We start from the raw sequence: 6,724 nt of genomic DNA, 5'->3' as shown, positions 1-6,724 counted from the left end.
TGTTTGGCATGTCTGAAGCTGGGCGAAGACAACGTTCATGAACCCCCCCCCCCCACCCCCCGTTGGTGCAGGAAAGTTTCCCAACAATACTGCCAGGTAAGACGCAGTGCTCCAATCCATGCAAAACAAATCCCTTCCTAAACCTACAGTAAGTACTGTTCCCCATGTCATGCCCATTTCCACCAAAACCCCTCCCCCCTCCAAACCTGAGGTACTGTAAAACCTCTAGTCATACTATAGTGAGTAGCCAATTACAGTAAATGAGCGACTCTTGCCATACAGTACGGTACTTTGGATCATGCTTCGGGTGACCAGACGTCCCGGTTTTGCCAGGACAGTCCCATTTTTTTTCTGTCCTGTCCCGGTTGCCGGTTTGTCACGAAAATGTTCCTGTTTTTGGCCCTAATCCTGGTTTTTAGATGCGGAGCGGGGCGGCGACGAGGAGGATGCGGCAGCCTGTGAGTATTTTCTATGGTAGAATGAATGAACCGCATGGGATTGGATGAAGGAGGATGCCGGGGGCGGGACTTTGTGGAATACCGTCTGGGCCGCAGGGGATTGGTTGGAGGTCAGAGGATGCCGGCGGGGGGGGGGGGGGTGTCACCTCTGGCTTGCGTCTTCTGGTGGCAGTGCGGTGCGGTGTGTCCCCCCTCTGCTCCCGGTCCCTGTGGCTGCCAGCACGGGGTGATAGGAGGTGGTAGCAGGGGTGCCCACCAGGGGAGGGGGGGTTGTTCCTTGCCTCCTGGCGCTCCCTTCCCCCCGGTCCCCTTGGTGCGGGAGATGGGCGCAGGGCGCAGTGGTGGGGCGCGGTCACTGTCACTGGCAGGCGATGGGTGCAGGGGGAGGCGGGGAGCCGTCTGCTCGAAACACCGGCCTTTCCTCTCGCCCCCCCTTGATTAGTGAGGTCATCCGGCACACACGCACACGCACGCACGTAACTATGTTAAAAGGACTAATTGTAGTAAAGTATAATTGTAATACAATAAATAAACTGTTATGTAAAAAAACGAATCCTGTTCTTAGTACTAACTTGGAATTTATTCTCTTTCTTTTTTTAGGTGTGGGGCTAGGTAGCGATTAGATTCTTGAAGTGAAACTTCTTTAGTGGCATGTACCACATTCTTGATGGGACAAATCTGCATTGTGGAGACAGAAAGTGAAACGGATGTGACGTCATCGCTGGAAGGCAGCAGTGAAGTAAGTGCTGGCAGTTGAGGCTGCGCTGTGTTCTGGCTCAGCCCGTCCCCTACCCCTGCCGATCCGGCCAACCCCTCGTGAGCCTCTCCCGCTGCTGATCAGACCGCCCACCCTGCTGATCAGACCGCACCCCATGAGCCGCCCCCCCCACATGCCGATCAGCCCGCCCCCACAATCCCCCCGTGAGCCGCGCACCCGCCCCCCCTCCCTCCCAGCCATTTGGTTGGGTGAATATATTTTTTTGAGGGGGTGGGAGGGGGGGGGCTGATTTCTGTTGGTGGCCCTAATGGGGTAGAAGGTAGAGAGTGAATGGGAAGAGGTAGAATTAATAATACAACATCAATGGTGACTATTAGATAAATATAATTATAATATTAATTTTTTAGTAATGTTATTTGTTGTATTAATAATTTTTTTTATGTGTCCCTGTTTTTCATTTTCAAAATCTGGTCACCCTTATCATGCTGTAAACTTTATAGAAGTTGCAGGCATATTTTAACCATAATGTAAGGACCTCCAACCCTCCCAATGCCTAATGCCCTCCCTTGACTAATCCAACCCCCACAGTTACTGTACAGTATATACTGTACAGTTATAGTACAATACAATACTTGAGACATACTCAAGGCCTTTCATGCACTAATCCTGGTGAAATTATTTTGTCTTTCAGAGATTCAGCAGTACAGGAAGGGAGATGGGGCGGGGCGTGCAAACTTATTGAACTGCGTGCATACTGTAATAACAGTCAATCGTTTGTTCTGCTCCCCCCTCTCTCAATGACAAATTAACTACAGTACAGCACAGAATACAAGAGAATAAGAATGTGTGGAAAAAAAGTAAGTGCTTTAAATTGTCAAAATTGATCAAATATTAATACCATGTATCACATAATTGTTTCTTTAAATCACTAAATTACTAAGCCCTTGTCGAGGAACGAAACAAGTATGCGTGTTTTTGGGGTTAATACTTGACATTCACATTTGCCCAAAACCCACCAAACCTAATGTTTACCTCTATCAAAACCAATTTCATTAGAGCTCCTTTTAGCCGAGGATATAGAGTAAAAATTTTCCCAATAGAATGTAATATAGTACTACCGTAACTTGCGAGTCTGGCACAAACTGTAGTGTACTGTACAGTAGCAGCAATAATACACACTGGCTAAATAAGTCCTGTATGAGTAGCCAATTACAATAAGTCAGTGACTCTTGGTGTACAGTAGATCATGCTATAAAATTGATACAAGATGCAGGCATACAGTATTTTAACAATATTGTTCGGTGAGATTCTTAATTAAGTAATAATCCCCGAAGAACAGGGCATTACTGGCCAATAATGCCCTGGCTGGAAGAGTTGAAGGCCCGAGGCGAAGCCGAGGGACTTTAACCCAGCCAGGGCATTATTGGCCAGTAATGCCCTGTTCTGAGGGGATTATTACTATTATAGGCTAAATGTAGGCTTATTTCATAAATAATAGACACTTTTGTATAGTTAAATAGATTTTTTTATTAAAATAAAATGGTAAATACATGAAACCACCTCTATATACTCTTACACTGCAGATATCTATATCCACACACTGCCGCCTCCTCTGTGTACACACACACACAGCAGCTCACACACAAATTGCTGCTACACACACACCCACACACACAAAACAGCACACACACACACACCACACACAGCCTCTACAAACATACACACACACTGGAGCTCTAGACACACAACACAGCACCTCCTCTACACTCACTACACAGCACCTCTACACACACAGCAGCAGCAGCTCTACACACACAATCTCTGCTGCTACACACACATGCTACACCCATAAACACTGCTACTGACACACACACACACACACACACAGTAGCTCTATATACACACACACATCAGCTCTACACTCACACAAACTGCTGCTACACATACAACAGCACAATACACACACTGCAGCCGCAATAAAAAATGCAGCCACTTACTAAACTTTGCACTCTCCCCCCCAGCTCTACACACAACACAGCACAACACAGCACCTCTACACCCCCCCCCCCCCACACACACACACAACACTGCACCTCTACACCCCCCCCCCCCACACACACACACACACACACAACACAACACTGCACCTCTATACACAACACACTTACTTCTGTGCAGTCTCCGTCTCCTCCCCCGCCCCCCCTCCAATTCAACTGAATCTGCTCAGAAAATCTCAGTCAGCTCGGGCGGGGGAGGAGTCAACCCATGGCTGATACTTTTTGACCAATCCCCTGCCATGTCTCAGAGCTTTTACTTAATTCAAACTAATCCCCTGCCCTGTCTCATCTGTTCTGAAAGCTGATTGGCTGGAAATAAACAGATTGAAAACTGCATTTTGCAAACTGCTGAAATTCCGGGCATTACTGTGGATAAAGCCTGGAATTTTAACCAATCAGAGAGCAGGGTTTTCAATAATGCCCTGAATTTTACTGCTTTAGCCTATAATATGGAATAATATCTCTTTCTTTCCAGACCCTGATGTCCAAGAAGCCATTACGAAGAAGAAAGAGACAAAATTGTAAATTCTGAAGAAGAGGCGACGTTGTGTTTTTGTATTATTCCTTTTCCCTTTATTATCACATACAAATAAAACTTTTTATTCTTTAAATATACTTTTTTGGGTGTTCATGTTTTTAATGTCTATACACTTACTGTACAGTAGTACTATACCGCGAAGATCTTTGGCCATTTCAATATATAATATTAAATATCTAAAAATGTGTAATTGACCAACTGTACAGAAAAAACACTACAGTCTCAAATAAAAAATAAAATCGCCTTTGTGTGCATGGTATTTCGTTTTATTTATTTATTGGCATTTTTCATTTTTCTTTCATTCTACATCAATGTGCAGAAATATCCCCAAACTTGATTAGGGGCTCATTGGTGTTTAATTTGCATCCTGCACTTGCTTTGCCAGTCACTCATTTTTTGGGTGTTTCATTTATCAATAAGTACGTGTTTTTTAGTATATTTCTGTTAATTCATTACTTTCCCTTACTTCTACATTATTTATATCATTTTTAGTAAGTTGTAGAAAAAAGATTTGTATAATACAACTACAAAATAACGAAAAAATACATAAAAAAAGTATTCGTTTTGCTCGCTGTTATGATGACTTGTTTCGGTGTTGTCATTGCATGTTATTTCTTACAACTCAAAACAATAGATGTGTTCCTAATCTTTTCAGATAAATAAAAAATAACGGAAAGTATAAATTCCAAAAATACTAAAAGTTAAAAAAAAAAACATTCAGGTCACTAGCAATTCAGTATAGAAATTTAGGTGAGCTAAATTTCAAGTGCGGAAAAATGTCAGTCAGGCGACCAGCTATATTTCCGTGTCATTTAGATTGTACTTGTTTAAGTAATGATCATCAGTTGTACTTTTTTTCAGCGATGAAACATGTTACTCAGCTGAAATTTAAGTACTAAGAAAACAGGACGGCTACCCATTATTTTTTAAAATGCGTTTTTTTCTCGTTTTTGAAGTTACATTTCTTTAGCGGCACCTACCACATGAGCAAAATTCAGTGGCAGTAAATGGAGTTGATTGATGCGGAAGTCAGGGGTGACGGAAGTGATGTCACTGCTGGCAGAAGAGGCCGTCGGCTAAATTCGCTGCCACTGAATTTTGCCAGCTTCCACCTGCAAAAGTCAGGCGGAACGAACACACACACCCCCCCGTGACTGAGCCGCATTAATTGGAGCAGAACTCTTTGGAGCCGACTTAACGCTCAGCCAGTGAGACAAGAGTTAGGCCGCGTTCACACCGGGGGGCTTCGCAACGCAGCGTGCGTACGTCCGTCTGCGCCTGTCTGCTGGGCGATGTGCGATCATCCCCAGCAGACAGAATGATCCGACACACCACGCCCCCACGTGACACGCCCCCTTCTGCCTCCTGACTCCCTGTCATTCAGGAGACTAGTGAGTCTCTGCAGCTCCTCAGTCAGCGCTGGCTAGTGAAGGTGCAAGCTCACTTAGCCATCCAAAGGATAAACAACCTTTGGTAAACAGCGATCTGATTGCTTTCTCAGAATAATGTCACCATGCTAAAAGCAAAGATTTGGCTTCTATTGTTTCCCTGCAAATTAATTACTCGGTTGTGATATTGTTCGCAACATCCAATCAATTTAAACGTCTGGACGTTGATTGGCTGCTGAAACTGACGTTGCGCTGCTGCAGCCGGAGATCACAGTTTCAAAAGACTCCCGCGACTGTAGCAGTGTCGACGCCGTGCTTTGCAGCCAATGGTAGTTTCAATACTGAACACTGCCATTGGCCGCTAGGAATCCGTGATGAATGCGCGCACGTTGTGTAGCACGCTGTGTGAGCGGGGCCTTAGGCTTCACACACGGAAGTCCTTTGCCATGCAAACAGAAGGCGGGCGGAGCTACGTCACTGGAGGGGGCCTGAGCTCCTGGTAGAAGACACAAATGCATGCTCTGGTGTACCATCACGGTCTGAGGAATATCTGTACAGAGACTTAGACTCAGTATTATATGCTGTCATTCTTAATTGTGAGTGAGATACTGTTTCACAATACAAGATATTAGCTCTGGTGTACCCCAGTCACCTGTTGTCTTCCAAAAAAATGGCAATTCTGGGGGCGGTTAGTTGGGGTCAAGAACCCCCCTCCCCCCACGTCCATCACTCTCAAACCCAACCCCCAACGCCCATGTCTGGTCAGCCGCCATTATGGAGGGGTCAAAAGACCCCACCTCCCCCAAAGCCCCCTCCACGCCCATGTCTGTTCCTACAATCCTTTAGTCTTGTTTCGATGCCCTATATTTGTAAAAAAAAAATGTAACTGTACTTGTTAATTCTATTAGCAATACTATTTGTTGTATTAATAAAAAAATTTATGTCCCTGTTTTTCATTTTCAAAATCTGGTCACACTAATCATGCTGTAAACTTTATAGAAGTTGCAGGCATATTTTAACCATAATGTAAGGACCTCCAACCCTCCCAATGCCTAATGCCCTCCCTTGACTAATCCAACCCCCACAGTTACTGTACAGTATATACTGTACAGTTATAGTACAATACAATACTTGAGACATACTCAAGGCCTTTCATGCACTAATCCTGGTGAAATTATTTTGTCTTTCAGAGATTCAGCAGTACAGGAAGGGAGATGGGGCGGGGCGTGCAAACTTATTGAACTGTGTGCATACTGTAATAACAGTCAATCGTTTGTTCTGCTCCCCTAGGGTGACCAGATTTTCAAAATGAAAAACCGGGACACATTAAAAAATTATTTATAAAACAAATTACATCACATGACGCACCCTGTTGCCATGACAACGAGACACTGACGTCAGGCGGTGACATGTTGCCATGACAATGTGGCATCACGTGATGCCTCGGCGCCATAATGCGTCCCGTTGTCATGTCAACTTGATGCTGCGTGACGTCACGGAGCGGCTCGTTGTTATGGCAATGTGCATTACGTGACGTCGCGCGGCCATGTTAACGGAATTTGGAG

At 44.8% G+C, this 6,724-nt stretch overlaps 1 long non-coding RNA gene across 1 annotated transcript; it reads left to right on the top strand.

The window, feature by feature from the left end:
• The first annotated feature begins 1,065 nt into the window (after positions 1-1,065).
• Positions 1,066-3,788, top strand: LOC142468826 (uncharacterized). Its single transcript, XR_012788878.1, has 3 exons — positions 1,066-1,197; positions 1,868-2,033; positions 3,709-3,788. It is a non-coding gene; the product is annotated as an uncharacterized LOC142468826 (long non-coding RNA).
• Positions 3,789-6,724: the final 2,936 nt, after the last annotated feature.

The sequence above is a fragment of the Ascaphus truei genome, chromosome 1 (assembly GCF_040206685.1).
Source record: "Ascaphus truei isolate aAscTru1 chromosome 1, aAscTru1.hap1, whole genome shotgun sequence".
NCBI lineage: Eukaryota > Metazoa > Chordata > Amphibia > Anura > Ascaphidae > Ascaphus > Ascaphus truei.
This window is presented reverse-complemented; position numbering and strand designations above follow the sequence as displayed.